Source organism: Rutidosis leptorrhynchoides, chromosome 7, assembly GCF_046630445.1.
Source record: "Rutidosis leptorrhynchoides isolate AG116_Rl617_1_P2 chromosome 7, CSIRO_AGI_Rlap_v1, whole genome shotgun sequence".
In the NCBI taxonomy this organism is placed as follows: domain Eukaryota; kingdom Viridiplantae; phylum Streptophyta; class Magnoliopsida; order Asterales; family Asteraceae; genus Rutidosis; species Rutidosis leptorrhynchoides.
Window position 1 is genome coordinate 140,917,754 of NC_092339.1, and position 18,913 is coordinate 140,936,666.

The window sequence follows — 18,913 nt, forward strand, 5'->3', positions numbered from 1 at the left end:
GAGGGGCGTATATTTTTGATAATATTTGATTAATTAAAGTGGGATAAAAGACCAAAAAGATTATTAATTTTAATTTTTACCTTGTTTTTAAAATTAATATATAAATATTAAATTAATATTGTAAATCTTTTTAAATCAAAATATTTAAGTTTTTAAATATTTTATGAATTTTAAAAAGTAATATTTTTAATATAAGTATGTAAAATTAATGTATAAAAATATTAATAATATTTATATGAATTTTTTTATTTTATGCATTTTAAAGTTAAGTTTGGTGTGAATTTAAAAACAAAAATTTACTTTATTTCATTGAGTTAAAAATATGATTTCTAAAATTCGTCGTGAGTTGAAGACTAGGTCGTTAAACCGAAATTGCTTTACCCAAGGGAGGGACGAGAAATTTTATTATCATTATTTTTAATCTTATTGAATTAAAGTATGCAAAAAAAACAAAAAATCTTTGCTTTTAAAACGACGCTTAAAAAGTAACAAATTTTAAAACTTTGTCGAGAGACGGACTAGGACTAAGATCCGAAACGCCCTCATTCTAAAAGAAACAAAATTTTAAATAATTTAATTATTTGTTTTATTAGTCAAAGATTTTTATAAAAAAAAAAAAATCAGACCCCATGCGATCGCATGGGGTTTCCTCTTTAAATCCATGCGGTCGCATGGAGGAGAAAAACAGGTCAGGAACAAAAGGCCACGAGCTGGTCTCTGTCTTCTCACAATAACACACACAAATACACGAATACACTCCCAAAACATCACCTAAAATCATAATTTTTCAACCAAAATTCACAAAATTTGTCACTACAATCCGCTATAAACATGCCTTTATTCGGATTTGGAAGCAAGAAGGTAAAAATTTCACCCCTAAACTCTTAAATTTCCTAGTATTTGTGATAATTACAATTATTTAACCTAATTTAATTTTGTTAATTTCTAGTGTAATTAGAGTTAAATTGTTAGTATATTATGCATGTATAACCTAGATTGATGCTATTTAACATGATTTGAAGCCAAAAACTTTAAAAAAATTTAGAAATCTTGGGTTTGTGTTCTTGAGCAATTTGGGGCTTTTGATATAAACAGGTTATGTCCAATTTTTGTCATGAATTATTGCTAAATTAAGTAGTGTAACATGTTTAGGTAGATAAATTATCCAAACTTTGATCCTAAACATGATTTTTGAGAATTAAAGTACTTTTTAGGTCTAAAATTCATGAACTTGATTAAATTGATGTAAATACCATTTTAAACTTGTTTAATTGCTAGTAATGATTATTTTGACATGTTATTTAAGTAGAATGCTTATGAACTTTGTAAACATTTTCATATATGCTTATTTGAAAAAGTGTAGAATTGATAAAAATATGAAAATGAGCATAAGTTTAATATGGATTAAACATGTTATTGTAATTATTTTGGTTTGTTATTTTGCTAACACTAATGCATATTTGGATGCACAAATTTTGTGTTTAATATGTTTTGCAGAAATTTACCGAATCTGGAGGTGCATCATCATCCAGACAACCAGAACCACAACCAGAACCCCAACCAGAAATGCAATATGAACCAGAACCTGAACAAGAACAACAACAAAAACAACAATATCATATTGATCAACACATTCCATATTATGAGCCGGAACCATTATTCGTAGCTAATTATCGTCAATTTCAGCTTCACCCGAGAATTACACACCTACTCATTGATGAACAACAGTTACATCCCAACCATAGATTCGATCGATGTTGGATAGAATACCCAAAATTTCAAAAGAACATGCATATCCTTTACTTCAAAAATATTGAAATGCCTCGGGTGATCGACTGGGAGCCTTTGGAAGCAGTTGACCTAGCCGACTCGGTTAGAGGTTTTCTAGTTCAGATGTATGGTAACTCTACATTTAACGATTGGTTTCGCCTATTTACCACGCGTAGAACTATATATAGAGAATGGTGTGTTGAATTGTTAAGTACTATAGAGTTAAATGATCAAGTTGTTATGTTAGAAGATAAGAGTTTTATTAGATTTGTTTTAGGAGATACAATGTACAGAATGTCCATGCTGGATATGGCTAGGGCATTACAGATATACACCCCTGCTGAGATTATGACCCCTGATTGTAATAGTTTAATTGCGGAAGGTGATAGAATAGATAGAGGATTTGACGCTGACACCGTCTGGAGGCGTATGTCACATTTTAATGTGTTTACACGGGGTAGAAGACACTCCTATTTAGACATTGACAGGGCAGAACTCCGGGTAATACATAGATTTCTAGCGAACACGATTACACAACGGGGTAGAAATAAGGAAAAAATGACCTTAAGTGATTTATTTTACCTTAAGTGTATTCGAAATCCGAGGAGTTTTGTTAATATCCCTTACTGCGTTGGCTATTATCTTTCTAATATTGTTGGGGGAATGAAAGCAGGAAGTATTATAGGGGGTGGTATTTTTGTTACTCTCATTGGAGAGTACTTAGGTGTTAATAAAGAGAATGGGGGTCCGATGGTTGAAATTGGGGATCAAGACGAGACTATAGGTTTGTAGGTTTATCAGGGTGTAAAGGTATTAAAGAGCAGACGCAATCAGGCAGTACCATATGATGGTCGTCATCCACAGGTAGAGAGAGGTTCAGATGAGGAAATGGAGAAACCGAATGACATTAGGGATGTCATAAGGGAGGCTATTACTGACGTTTACCAACGTATAGATGAGGTAGAAATGACAAACGAGGCTAGACATAGTCAGTTCGAGCAGTGGCACGCCGAGAATGTGTACGAGCATTCTAGGCAACGACAGCATGATAGATGGCACTATCATCAGCATCAGATCATGAGCCAGCTATCACCTCAGGTACCAAATAACTACGTACCGACCCGACCTGCTTACTATCCTCCACACCAGCCCGATATGCGACCACCATTTACTCTCTACGACCCCAACCAGGCCTATCAGTACACCTATAACCAACCGTGGAACCCGCCCGACTACATGAACTGGAACCCCTATCCAAATTGATATAGTTCCCGTTGGTGATTTTTATCTTTTATTATTTTTATTTATTTATGTTTAAACATATAATATTGTGATACTTTTATGTAAGTTTTAACATTTTTATTATTTTGTACTAATATTTCATATTTGATTTGAAAGTGGGATGTTAAGTCCCATTTCAAATTACCATGCATGTTATTATTTGTATGTATGTATTTTGTCAATTGTACACAACAGGGTAAAACAGCGTATTTTCAAAGACTGGCATTAAGTTCAGCAAAAGCTACTAATTTTGACGACAAAACGAAAAACAAATGTGATGTAACAACAAGATGGAATGAACAAATGATGTGCACCATTTATCATTCAACAAATAAACGCCAATATGTTTGGAAACTTTGGTAAAATTTAATCATTTTTCTACGCTAATCTCCCTCAATAATTTAAATTGTTACTGATTTCTTGCAAATGAGGGCATTGCAAGATCTTAAGTGTGGGAAGGGGTTAAATTCTTTCGGATTTTTAAAATTTTAATTTAAACACTTGGTTACCATTAAAAATACTAGTAACGCAGTAGTTGTATTAGAATCTAGTGCTCTCTGATAATAAAGAACAGCCCTAGTCTTATATACTGACTACTCAATTCTAGTAAAAATTTTCAAAATTTTCAATTAAATGAACTCAAAATCTTGTTTATACATATTTATAAATGATAAAACTAGGTGTTAACACCGAAATTATTGTTACCTCAGAAAGGACATAAATTGAAAAACAACCTAAAATGTTCGAATTCATTTAAAATGGAATAGAGGAAAATAAAAAGGCAAAGAAAGGAAAATAAAAGCCAAGTGTGGAAAAAATTTACCAAGTTATTTAGAACATATATCACATATTTTTGTACAAATAATTAAAGATACTTTTTGTTTTGGACGATATTAATCAGTTTTACCAGTTTATTGTAATATAAATAGAATTTATAAGGAAGTAAAGTCTTTCAAGAGAAAAAGACACGCGCTTCTTGATTTAGGTCAGGAAGTTGTCGTCCAGCTCAGTTGTAGAGTCTACGAAAAACCTTAAGTTTTCTCGAAAATCAACTAGAAATCCACGGACCTCGGCATCAAACAGGGTCACCAAGTGGTCAGACTTATCCTAACCATGAGAGGATCTGTCTCGTACAATGGGGGCACCGTGCAAATTAGCTTATAAGACTAATGAATCAGATCCCCAGAAAGGATAATCTCCTTAAAGATCAAAAGTCCGCTTTTAAGCCTGATATTACTCAATCCTTGAGATTGACTTTAAAGATTGAGAATTACAAACTCATGGAATTCAATGATATCTAAACTCGAGCTTGAACGAGAAAATATTTTGATCAAAATTACAAACCGATTTGTTTTCTGAAAACCCATTTTCAATGTGTTCATTACCATTGAACGTAAAATCCTAAGAATTCACTGGAATTCATTAGGTCACCTGAACCAAATCGGGTATCAACCGTAAGAACGGTGGTTGCATAGCATGGTTGAAGACAGGACCTTGTGCCAGACCGAAAAACTATAGGGTGATCTTTACTATTGCTCCTACAAAGGATAGTAATTGCATCCGACACGTTATAGACCATAATCAAAAGCATGTCACGGGACATTGCCTTAACAGTTGCTTGTTCAACGCTTTCCTTTACAACCGGACGGTAGTTTACAGAAAGGTAATATACGGAGCAAGTAAATTGGACGTGTTGCTTTCCCAATACAAGGTTAGCAAGTGGGTGACACAAAACCGCAAGTTTTGAGCTGAAATTTTCAAATCTGAAACCCACAAAACCCACAAAAATATTTTGCAAACACCGGTGAAGGGTTATTCCGGAAAACTTATCTAGGGTAAAAACTAGATTGAATTTTCAAAAGATCAAATGTTTTCATAAAGATGCAATTTCCTAAAGGATCTAAATTTTTATAGTCATGTGGGACTGTAAACCACATCGTTACTATCATTGTTCATACCGCCGTATAGAAATCACTGATGTATAAAGTGTGAAGAATAAAGAAGTGATTCTAGTATTTTTATTTCAAGACTATATTGCTTGAGGACAAGCAACGCTCAAGTGTGGGAATATTTGATAATGCTAAAAACGAACATATATTTCATAGCATTATCCCTCAAGAAAGACAACCTTTTAGTTGCAATTGTTCTATTTACAAGTGATATTCGTTTAAATAATAAAAGGTGAAGACAAAAGACAGATTCGATGAATTGAAGACACAAATTACCAAAAAGCTAAAAAGAACAAAGTACAATCAAAGTGGTTCAAATTATTGATGAGAAACGTCTAAAAGTTACAAGAGTACGAGCCGCAAAATGCAAAGTACAAGATATTAAATAGTACGAAAGGACGTTCGAAAATCCGGAACTAGGACCAGAGTCAACTCTCAACACGCGATGCAACGGACTAAAAATTACAAGTCAACTATGCACATGAATATAATATAATATATAATTAATTCTTAAAATTATATATATATATTATATTATATATTAAAAACTGTCAGCAAACTAGGAGGCAAATGATTGTGAGCTGGATCCTTTCTCCATGCAATCGCATGGCCTGGAGGCCTAATTCTCATGCGATCGCATGGCCTACTTTTTCCGGCCACATTCCTATAAAAGGCAGTCTGGTGCTTGAGCTCAAAAACACCTAATTCAATCTCTCTCTCTCACGATATATATATATATATATATATATATATATATATATATATATATATATATATATATATATATATATATATATATATATATATATATATTATAATTTTAATTTTAATTTTAATTTAAGATTAATAATAATAAGGGTATGTTAGCGAATGTTGTAAGTGTGTAAGTCGAAATTCTGTCCGTGTAACGCTACGCTATTATTAATCATTGTAAGTTATGTTCAACCTTTTTAAATTAATATCTCGTAGCTAAGTTATTATTATGCTTATTTAAATCAAAGTAATCGTGATGTTGGGCTAAATATTAAAGACGGGGTAATTGGGCTTTGTACCATAATTGGGGTTTGGACAAAAGAACGACACTTGTGGAAATTAGACTATGGGCTATTAATGGGCTTTATATTAACTAAACATTACCTCGTTAATTTAATATAAAGATTACAATTTGACGTATCTATATATAACCACATACGCTTAATCGGGTACGGTGGGCGTGATATCTATAAATACGAATTATCGTTCATTTTACCGGACACGGGGAAGGATTAATAGTTAATGGACTCATTAAAACAGGGGTGGATTACATTCAAGGGTAATTGGTGTAATTGTTAACAAAGTAGTAAAACCTTGGACTACACGCAGTCGATAACCTGGTGTATTCATTAAACAAAGTATTAAGACCTTGTTACAGTTCGAATCCCCAATTAGTTGGAATATTTGACTTCGGGTATAAGGATAATTTGATGAAGACTCTCGTACTTTATATTTATGGCTGATGGACTATTATGGACAAAACCGTATGGACATATATCAAATAATCCAGGACAAAGGACAATTAACCCATGGTAATAAACTAAAATCAACACGCCGAACATCATGATTACGGAAGTTTAAATAAGCATAATTCCTTTATTTTATATCTCGTCGCACTTTTATTTACTGTCATTTTATTTATTGCACTTTTAATTATCGTACTTTTTAATTATTGCAATTTTATTTATCGTCATTTTATTTATCGCACTTTAATTTATCGCACCTTAATTATTGTCATTTACTTTACGCTTTAAATTAAGTTGTATTTATTTATAATATTTTACATTACGTTTTAACTGCGACTTAAGACATAAAATCGACAAACCGGTCATTAAACGGTAAAAACCCCCTTTTTATAATAATAATAATACTACTTATATATATATATTTATATACAAATATAGTTTTAAAAATATAGCGTTAAACTTGGCTAGTTCCCTGTGAACGTCCCGGACTTACTAAAAACTACACTACAGTACGATTAGGTACACTGCCTATAAGTGTTGTAGCAAGGTTTAGGTATATCTACTCTATAAATAAATAAATAACTTGTGTAAAATTGTATCGTATTTAATAGTATTTTGTAGCAAAAATATAACTATTTCGTATACACCTCTACGCACATCAGAAACCTTAAGCATCACCATGTCACCTTCTTGGAACTCAATCAATTGCCTACGTTTATCAGCATACGACTTTTGTCTATCTTAAGCCGCTTTCAAATGAGTCTGAATCATATCAATCTTACTATTCGTCTCTAAAACCAAATCGGTACTCCCGATTTCTCTTTGTCCCACTTCACCCCAACAAATCGGAGTTCGACACCTCCATCCATAAAGTATCTCGTAAGGTGGCATCCCGATACTAGTATGATAACTATTATTGTACGAGAATTCCACCAAAGAAAAATGCTCATCCCAACTACCCTCGAAATCAATAATACACGCCCGTAACATATCCTCCAATGTTTGATTCGTACTTTCGGTTTGACCGTCCGTTTAAGGATGGTACGCCGTTCTCATTCTCAATTGTGTACCCATATCTTCATGAAACTTATTCCAAAACCGAGATGTGAAACGAGTATCCCGATCCGAAATAATAGATATAGGAACCCCATGTCTCGATATCACCTCCTTGATAAATAACTTTGACAAAGCCTCCGACGATATCATTTCCTGAATGGGAAGAAACAAAGCACTTTTCGTCAACCGGTTAACTATCACCCAAATCGAATCAAATTGGGTTCTCGCCGTCTTTGGTAACTTTGTAATGAAATCCATGGTAATGTGCTCCCATTTCCATTTCGGAACTTTCAACGGTTGTAACTTACCATACGGCTTTTGGTGCTCGGCCTTAACTTGCAAACAAGTGACACATTGTTCAACATATTTTACAACATCACGTTTCATGCCCGGCCACCAATACTCTTTCTTCAAATGGAGATAAATCTTCGTTGCGGCCGGATGAATGGAATACTTTGACTTATATGCTTCATCAAGTATCACTCGTCGATAATCTCCCATTCTAGGCACCCACACTCTTCCTTGAAAAGACAACAAACCATGCGGACCTAAAGTAATAGACTCCGTTTGTCCTACGATTCTTTCCTCATGCTTATTGTTAACAAAAGCTTCAATTTGTATCTCACCGAGCTTTACAAGAAAATCGTTAGTAATAATCATGCGTAACGATCCTACTCGTATCGCCGGATGTTGACTCTTTTGACTTAACGCATCCCCGACCACATTCACCTTACCCGGATGATAAAGTATCTCACAGTCATAATCTTTTACCACATCCATCCATCTACGTTCACGATAATTCAAATTGCGTTGATCGAAAAGATGTTTCAAACTTTTATGATCCGAATAAATCGTACACTTGACACCGTACAAGTAATGGCGCCAAATTTACAACGCATAAACCACCGCCGCCAGTTCAAGATTGTGAGTCGGGTATCTCATTTTGTGTTCCTTTAATTGTCGAGAGGTATAAGCGATGACTTTACCTCTTTGCATTAGAACACACCCGATCCCATTTAAGGAAGCATCACAATAAACCGTCATGTCTTCTACACCTTTCGGCAACACTAACACCGGAGCTTGACACAACTTCTCTTTTAACAATTGAAAAGCAATTTTTTTGCTCGTTCTCCCAATTAAATCTCGCGTTCTTTCTCGTCAACTTCGTCAAAGGAGAATCGATTTTAGAAAAGTCTTGGATAAACCGACGATAATAACCGGCCAATCCGAGAAAACTTCAGATTTCCGTAGGCGTAGTCGGTCGTTCCCAACCCTTCACCATCTCAATCTTTCCCATAACAGTCAAAAGTTTGATGATAAAGAATAGTGTGTTGGCAAAGCTCAGAAAAAGAAAAGGTTTGGAACTGGAAAATGGATTGAGCAAACCATGAAGGAGGCTGTGGACAAATCACAAAGACTAAACCTGCCTTCAAAGAATCCAAATGATCCAAAATCTGCTGAAGTCATTAAAGAATACCTTACTCCTGACTTTAAACCCCTGCTTACAATATTCTTCATCATCCTCTGATATTAGAAATTCTAAGATATCATCGTATCCTTCATTATAAATATCCTCCATATTTCTGAAGATATTCCCAAAATTATTCTTATCTGAAATCATTTACCTCTTCGCGCTATCTGTGTTACATCATAAAAGAAACTATTTTAGTTTCTAAATTTTGAAACCTTCGAGTTTAAAATAAGAATGTTTTGAAATAGTGTTGGGAACTGAATCATGAGTTAGTATAATATAATGACACTTGATCAACGTGATTATAATATAGTAGGTCATGCTGAGTTTCTGAATGGAACGTGATGATTCACAGATCCTAACGTCATCATGTGCCATGTTACACGACTCTTGTATTCTAATTAATCTCTAAAAAATATCAAGAAAATATTTTCTTGATGATTCGGTATTTTCCAGATATTCTAGTAATTTGACAAATCAAGACCGTACTATTACAATTTTTTTCTTAGAACATTAACTATGTTCATTTCGAAATTCATATCTACAAATTTTGGACCATTATTCGCTTGACTTAAAGTCGGGAAGAGGAAACAAAAGTATGAAACTCCGAAATATAAGGGAGAAGATAAAGCCTGATAACCACACATAAATTACAAACCGTGTATATCAATGTTTATCGCAACATAAAGACATGGGAGAATTAAAAGCACTATAACCCCAAGGGCAAAGTAGAAGTAAGCAGATTCCTCTGGTGGAAGTTGGAAAAGGAGAATGATTGTTGCGATAGTAAGGATAAGGACAAGGATCAGAACTGGATTAAGCATTTTCACAATCTTTTGAATTTGGGAGTTGAGTATAGGAATGGTAAAAGTAATGGAAAGGAAGAAGTTAATTTATAATGAAATATCTGATAGAGAAATCAAGGCAGATCTCCGCATTTAATTAGAGAGATCCTAATTTCCTTATCCGCTGAAAAATCAAATCTTATTACGAAGATTTTCTTCAAATCTCTTAAACTTGGAAATCAATCATATCTACGTTAACAGATATAACGAATCTACACCTACTCATTTCACTCTCTTGTGATAACTTCACTCGTACTCTTCACAAAATTAAATAGTTTTATCCATATTACTCAATGATGATAAAACTCTATTTATCAACTCATATTCGTCATGAAAATATTCTTATTATTATCCATGACAACCTCGATCAAATTTCGGGGACGAAATTTCTTTAACGGGTAGGTACTGTGACGACCCGAAAATTTCTGACTAAATTTAAACTTTAACTTTATATTAATCCGACACGATAAGCAAAGTTTGTTAAGTTAAATCTCAAGAATTTTAAACTTTGTTTGTACATTCATTTAACCTTGACCAAATTCCGATGATTCACGAACCATTATATAAATGAATATGATTATAGGTGTATATATATGTGTACATATTATAACTCAAAAACGTTAACAAAGTATTAAACGTATAATACTTTATATGAATGTATTTGTTTTAATATGATTATCTATGGAATTAGAAGATAATATCAAATGAGTGATTTATCAGATACATTGTATGATTAAGAGTCTCTGTTGAAAGGTTCACTTTGATTTAAGAAACTTTTCCTTTTTAACGGTATTAGGAAAAATGGTAAAGTGAGTTGCATATAAGAACAAGGTGTCAAATATCAAGAGTTAGACAAAAGCTAGTGGAAGACTAAATTACATAATAATCAATTGATGTAGTTTTTAACTGTAAGAAAACGCTTTTTGATATAATAGAACTTGTTTATCTAAAAATGTCTTAGATTAAATAAACGTAAGTTGGAATATTGGTTGTTATATATATATATATATATATATATATATATATATATATATATATATATATATATATATATATATATATATATATATATATATATATATATATATATATATATATATATATATATATATATATATATATATATATATATATATAACTTGCATCTTGTATTTAAAACATGTTCATTAAATATATATGGTTTCAAATTAATTAAGTACACGATAGTAACACTCATTTAGTGATGCGATTGATATTTAAAACGTTACTGCATAAATGAATTGTATCTATTTAAGTTTTAAAGTATAAACGGTACGTATTATAATATTTTCTAAATGAAATTTAAAACAAACTTTGAAACATAATTAGTTTTGAAAGACTAAATATTATATTATTAGATAAATATTTCAATTCTATATATATATATATATATATATATATATATATATATATATATATATATATATATATATATATATATATATATATATATATATATATATATATATATATATATATATATATATAAAATGTCCTGATTTAAAATAATGTATTTTGATAAACAATGAGCCACTGATTTATAGAAGCAAATAACCACAACGCTCAATTTTACAAGTTACATTTATTACAATAATATAATATAATATATAAATTAATTATATAAATTAATTATATAAATTAATATAATATATAATTAATTATATAAATTAAATATATTATATATATAATGATATATAAACCGTCGGCAATACGTTTTTAAATGAATATGAGAGCATCCAAGGTGCCATACGATCGCATGGCCACCACTCTCATACACCATGCGATCGCATGGTAAGGTTGTTGAGCTCAGGTCCTTTAAATCGTTCGATATCTGGTTCCATTTTCATTTCATCATTCTATCTTTCTCTCGTACTCTCTCTATATTTATATATACTTATTATTATTATAATTAATATTATTATTATTATTATTATTATTATGATTATTATTAGTATTAATTATATTATTAGGAGTATTGGTATTATTATTATTAGTATTTTACATAAAATATTACGACGAGGTCATGAGTGGGTTATTTCAAAAATGGATCTTTATGAGCAGGATAGAGCTGAGGAAATTATAGGTTATGGCTATGGAGGTTATGGGTATGGATCAGGGGTATGCTCATGAGGTCAATCTAGTGTTTATCATCTCCGTTGCGTCTACGTACCTTTCCTGCAATATTGAATCTCAATATTGATACGTGAGCACTCATAACTTAACTTTTAAATATTATTAGTGTATCCCTGACTAGTGCTCGAGTAGTTATGTTTATGCATGCTTGTATGATTAATTTTGTCATTAAATAACTTATGATAGATTATGAATTAGATACGTATGCGATTGAGTTAAGGTATATGATATGCATGTCGTTGGAAAGCTGCCGAAAAATTAATAACTTTTCATTTAGAAAGTGTATGATTTTGATGAACGAATTAAAAGATATCGTCAATTGAATTATCTATAATTTTAAAAGTATTATTGTTAAAATGATTATTATTATCGTTATCGTTATCATTATCATTATCATTATCGTTATCGTTATCGTTATCATTATCGTTATCGTCGTTATTATCGTTATTATTATTATTATTATTATTATTATTATGATTATTATTATTATTATTAATATTATTAAAATAATTTATATTTTTTTATCAAACTATCATTTTATTATTTTTATCGTCATTATTATTATTAAAAGTATCATTAATATTAAAACCATCATTTTTATTAAAATTATCATTTTTAATAGAAATATCATTGTTAATATAAAATATCATTATTATTATCATTTTAATATTATCATTATTAAAAATTTATCATTTTGAATAGAATTATTACTTTTATAGAATATTATTATTATTATTACAGTTAATATTAAAAGTATCATTATTATTAAGATTATCATGATTAGAATTACCATTTTATTAAAATTAATATCATCATTAGTAAATATAAATATTGTTATTATTATTATTATTATATTAGTATTATTAAAAATAATTAATATTATTAATATAAAATAATACAACTTTACTTATTATTATTATTATCGATATTATTTTATTAAATAAATATGTGATACAAAGATATTTTACTACATGTAATATAATTACATTAATAATAACTATCATTATATTTTTATGATATTAAATGAACTTTATAAATTTTATTACTTAAGATATACAAAAGTATATTTTTATGCAAAATGTTATTAATTATATTATTTACTCTAATAAAATCTGTTAAAAATATAAAACGACTATACTTAAGTTATATAATAATCATGTATAGATTTTGGAAATCATTTTAGTCAGATTGACTTTTGTTGACTTTTGCATGATAAATCTTGAGCATTAGGATTGTAGTACACTATGACCTGACCTAAATTTTTAGACAGATATTGACCAATATATAAATATATATACTTAATATAGGTTCGTGAATCCGAGGCCAACCTTGCATTGTTCAATGTCGGCATATGTATTTCTACTACAAAATACAGTATTGTGAGTTTCATTACTCCCTTTTTATATATATTTTTGGGACTGAGAATACGTGCGCTGATTTTATTAATGTTTTACGAAATAGACACAAGTGGTAAAAAATTACATTCTATGGCTGAATTATGAATATTGAATATCACCCCTTTTTAGCTTGGTAACCTAATAATTAGGAAACGGGTATGGCCCCTAATTGACGCGAATCCTAAAGATAGATCTATGGACCTCGACAAGTCCCATCCGGGGTACGGATGCTTTAGTACTTCGAGATTATTATTATTATACAGACGAGAGGTGTGTTTTGGGGATATTCTATGCATTAAAGTTAAGTCGGTTATCAAGCGTTCACCATATGAATGATTTTAATTCGCGAATTACGCGTGTTATTTTGTACTCGGGTTACGTGTACAATTAATTATATGAAATCTTGTGGTCTATTAAAATGATGGAAATGAATTTTTATGATAAACTTATGAACTCACCAACCTTTTGGTTGACACTTGAAAGCATGTTTATTCTCAGGTTTGAAAGAAATCTTCCGCTGTGCATTTGCTCATTTTAGAGATATTACTTGGAGTCATTCATGACGTATTTCAAAAGACGATGCATTCGAGTCGTTGAGTTCAACAAGATTATTATTAAGTCATTGATAATTTAATATATTATGAAATGGTATCCATACCTGTCAACTTTCGATGTAATGAAAGTTGTCTTCTAAAAACGAATGCAATGTTTGTAAAATGTATCATTTAGAGGTCAAATACCTCACGATGTAATCATATGTTATTGTATTTGTCCTTATGGATTAGGACGGGTCGTCTAATGTGGTATCAGAGCGGTAGTCTTAGCAAACCAGGTCTGCATTAGTGTGTCTAACTAATAAATCGTTAGGATGCATTAGTGAGTCTGGACTTCGACCGTGTCTGCATGTCAAACGTTTTGCTTATCATCTTTGTCGAAAATTGCCTGCTTATTGTTCTTATTCTAGACACATCATACTGCATTGATTGCATGAATAGTGTATAGACAAAATTACTATCTTGGCATATCTGCTAATTCATATCTTAGCGTATCTGTTACTGTAGACTTTGCCTAACATATTCCGTAAAGTCCTCCGTAATCTACGAAATCTTTTGTTCTATATATAAAGATATTCTATGTAATTAGAATACCATCCGATAGCCAGAAATCATTTCGTATCGAAAAATTCTTTATTCAGTCGTACGAAATGGAATTCTCCACCCGTTCAACTTCCTCGGATTCCGATATGGAATTTCATTCGAGCTCCGAAAGCAGTGTGACTGGAATGGAACAACCAATCAGCCATCATCTATTCTGGATGAATTGGGGATAGGTTCGTAGTCTACTTAATCATTGGAGACAAGAAGAAGGCGATCTTTTCCATCCACCACATTGCCCTCTTGGCGAAGAACCTGAAGCACTTACCGGTGAACCTGTCCGAAACACCATTTTCTCTCTCATTACCAGAGTATCTCGTCACCAGAATCAGCTTATTTATCCGCTCGTTCGAACCGACAACCACCCTGGTGTAATAGAAGAAGTCAACGAGCTTCGCGCTCGGGTAGTGGCCTTGTAGAATATGGTGCAAAGGTTACAAACACCAGCAGCAGCATCAGCAGTATAACCAGTACCATCATCAACGCCAACAGTACCATTACCAACCACAACCACAACCGCATTGTAAACCTCAACTTTACAATCTGTACCTCGAGCATCAACATCATACGCACCGTAAATACCAAGGAGTACCAACAACACCAAACGATGAAGTATTGATTCATAACTTCATCGAGGGAATATTTTGCAGAGAATATGTAATTTCTAAAAGTTTTAGAAATTATTTATTCTAGTACTAATTGTAAATCAGATGAGTGAGCGAAATGATGAAATGAAACCCTGACTGGAATGATGCATGATTTACAAACTAGACTTGTTTTATCAACAACATCAACAGTACTGATAGCATCACCGGCACCGTCAGTACCGTCATCATCATCAGCACTAGCAGCACATATAACATCACAAGCTCCAACAGTTTAAGAATTACCATGGACATCATCACTAATCAACAACACATATATTGTATCAACGAGTTATGAAGTATTAACCCATTCCTCTGAAGAATTTATATGTATATCTTATATATACAAATTTTGAAACCATAATAAATCTTTCCGTACTAAGATATTATGTGTGATTCTTAACTACTCGGTTGATTCATATTATTAATATGCAATGATGTATGTCCTTCGTCAGCAACTTAACCATCATTAATTACAATCTCTGTTTCAATTCAATGAATTTCATTTCATAATAAATCAAGTGTATTATTCAAATATAGGTTTAATTTTACACTTTCATCATCGATGTACCCAAAACTTTTCAAATAACATCATTCGTACCTTGCGAAGTTCACAAGAATTCCATGAACACCAACATTATGCATCAACAAATAACGAAGTATTAATTCATAATTGAAGAAATACTCCGTAAAAGTTATGAAATTTCTAAAGTTTTAGAAATTATTCAATTCTAGTTTCAACCGTGAATCAAATGAGTTTAATTTAATATTAACTCATTAAATCTATTTTACATCTGAATAAAATATACACATGTATATTCCATAAAGATTGTAATAAAATTCTTTTGTACAAAATATTAATTGTGAAATTTTTTTTTAACGGGTAGGTAATACCCGAGAGATATATAAATTCACAATTAATATGTTACATTCTTCGAATCTGATTCAGTAAATCATCCATTATGCTCCCTTTCACAACAATATACATTCTTTTATCGAAATCAAAACAACCATACTCATTCAAATCCAATTACATATTCTGATTTTGAAATCTCAGAATTCAATTCGAGATATAACCGGAATCATTACTCTTAGATTCCTACAGTTTTCAAAGCTATACTTTGATTTCAAAACTGTGCTAGGACATCATTTCTATACATAGAATCCAGAAAAATATTCGTATAATTCAAAATTCTAGAACAACATATGTGTATTAACGATTACGATCTGTGTTCAAACCCTTCAAAATTTCTGAAGACACTTCAAACAATGAACAATCGAGATAATGATTCAACCACATGTTACCCACAGACGTGTACCTAAAAAACCCTCGAAACCAAAGTCATAGTTTAACACGTATCCGTGTCAGACCCTTTGGCATTTATTAGCAAAAATAACTTTGCGATTCCTTTTCAAAATTAGTCAGTTTTGTCACAGCTTCAGCAAATCAACTTCGATTTTCATCCGGAGTAGTCTTATTATAACCCTGACATATACAATTACCCTGTTATTACCGAAGAGCCTTTTATATTCCACCACATTATCAGCAGATGTACCAGCAATTTCATTACCCTTTAACTTTAGCGTCTCCGAAAAGTCATTATATTTATTCATTAAAACCCCATCATCTACTCATCTGCATCCTGTAACCATAATTGTCATACCAAAAAGCTTGAATCACTATTCTTGAATTTCGCAACAATTCTACGCTAACAGTATATGTATATATATATATATATATATATATATATATATATATATATATATATATATATATATATATATATATATATATATATATATATATATATATATATATATATATATATATATATATATATATATATAACGTCTATCTCCAGGACTTGTATACTTCGAATGTGAAGTTTCTGAAAAACACCCCAATCTACGAAGTAGAGCTCCGAAATTTTTGGAAAAGCTTAATGAAGTAGCAGAAATTGTAGACAACCGTAACAGTCAAAAGTTTGATAATAAAGAATAGTGTGTTGGTAAAGCTCAGAAAAAGAGAAGGTTTGGAACTGGAAAACGGATTGAGCAAACCATGAAGGAGGCTGTGGACAAATCACAAAGACTAAACCTACCTTCAAAGAATCCAAATGATCCAAAATCAACTGAAGTCGTTAAAGAATACCTTACTCCTAACTTTAAACCCCAGCTTACAATATTCTTCATCATCCTCTGATATTAGAAATTCTAAGATATCATCGTTTTCTTCATTATAAATATCCTCCATATTTTTGAAGATATTCCCATAATTATTCTTATCTGAAATCATTTACCTCTTCCCGCTATCTGTGTTACATCATAAAAGAAACTATTTTAGTTTCTAAATTCTGAAACCTTCGAGTTTAAAATAAAAATATTTTGAAGTAGTGTTGGGAACTGAAGCATGAGTTAGTATAATATAATGACACTTAATCAACGTGATTATATTACAGTAGGTCATGCTGAGTTTCTGAATGGAACGTGATGATTCACATATCATAACGTCATCATGTGCCATGTTACACGACTCTTGTATTCTAATTAATCTCTAAAAAATATCAAGAAAATATTTTCTTGATGATTCGGTATTTTCCAGATATTCTAGTAATTTGACAAATCAAGACCGTACTATTACAATTTTTTTCTTAGAACATTAACTATGTTCATTTCGAAATTCATATCTACAAATTTTGGACCATTATTCGCTTGACTTAAAGTCGGGAAGAGGAAAAAAAAGTATGAAACTCCGAAATATAATGGAGAAGATAAAGCCTGATAACTACACATAAATTACAAACCGTGTATATCAATGTTTATCGCAACATAAAGACACGGGAGAATTAAAAGCACTATAACCCCAAGGGCAAAGTAGAAGTAAGCAGATTCCTCTGGTGGATGTTGGAAAAGGAGAATGATTGTTGCGATAGTAAGGATAAGGATAAGGATCAGAACTGGATTAAGCATTTTCACAATCTTTTGAATTTGGGAGTTGAGTATAGAAATGGTAAAAGTAATGGAATGGAAGAAGTTAATTTATAATGAAATATCTGATAGAGAAATCAAGGTAGATCTCCGCATTTAATTTGAGAGATCCTAATTTCCTTATCCGTCGAAAAATCAAATCTTATTACGAAGATTTTCTTCAAATCTCTTAAACTTGGAAATCAATCATATCTACGTCAACAGATATAACGAATCTACACCTACTCATTTCACTCTCTTGTGATAACTTCACTCGTACTCTTCACAAAATTAAATAGTTTTATCCATATTACTCAATGATGATAAAACCCTATTTATCAACTCATATTCGTCATGAAAATATTCTTATTATTATCCATAACAACCTCGATCAAATTTCAGGGACGAAATTTCTTTAACGGGTAGGTACTGTGACGACCGGAAATTTCCGACTAAATTTAAACTTTAACTTTATATTATTCCGACACAATAAGCAAAGTTTGTTAAGTTAAATCTCAAGAATTTTAAACTTTGTTTGTACATTCATTTAACCTTGACCAAATTCTGACGATTCACGAACCATTATATAAATGAATATGATTATAGGTGTGTGTGTGTGTGTGTATATATATATATATGTGTACATATTATAACTTAAAAACGTTAACAAAGTATTAAACGTATATTACTTTACATGAATGTATTTGTTTCAATATGATTATCTATGGA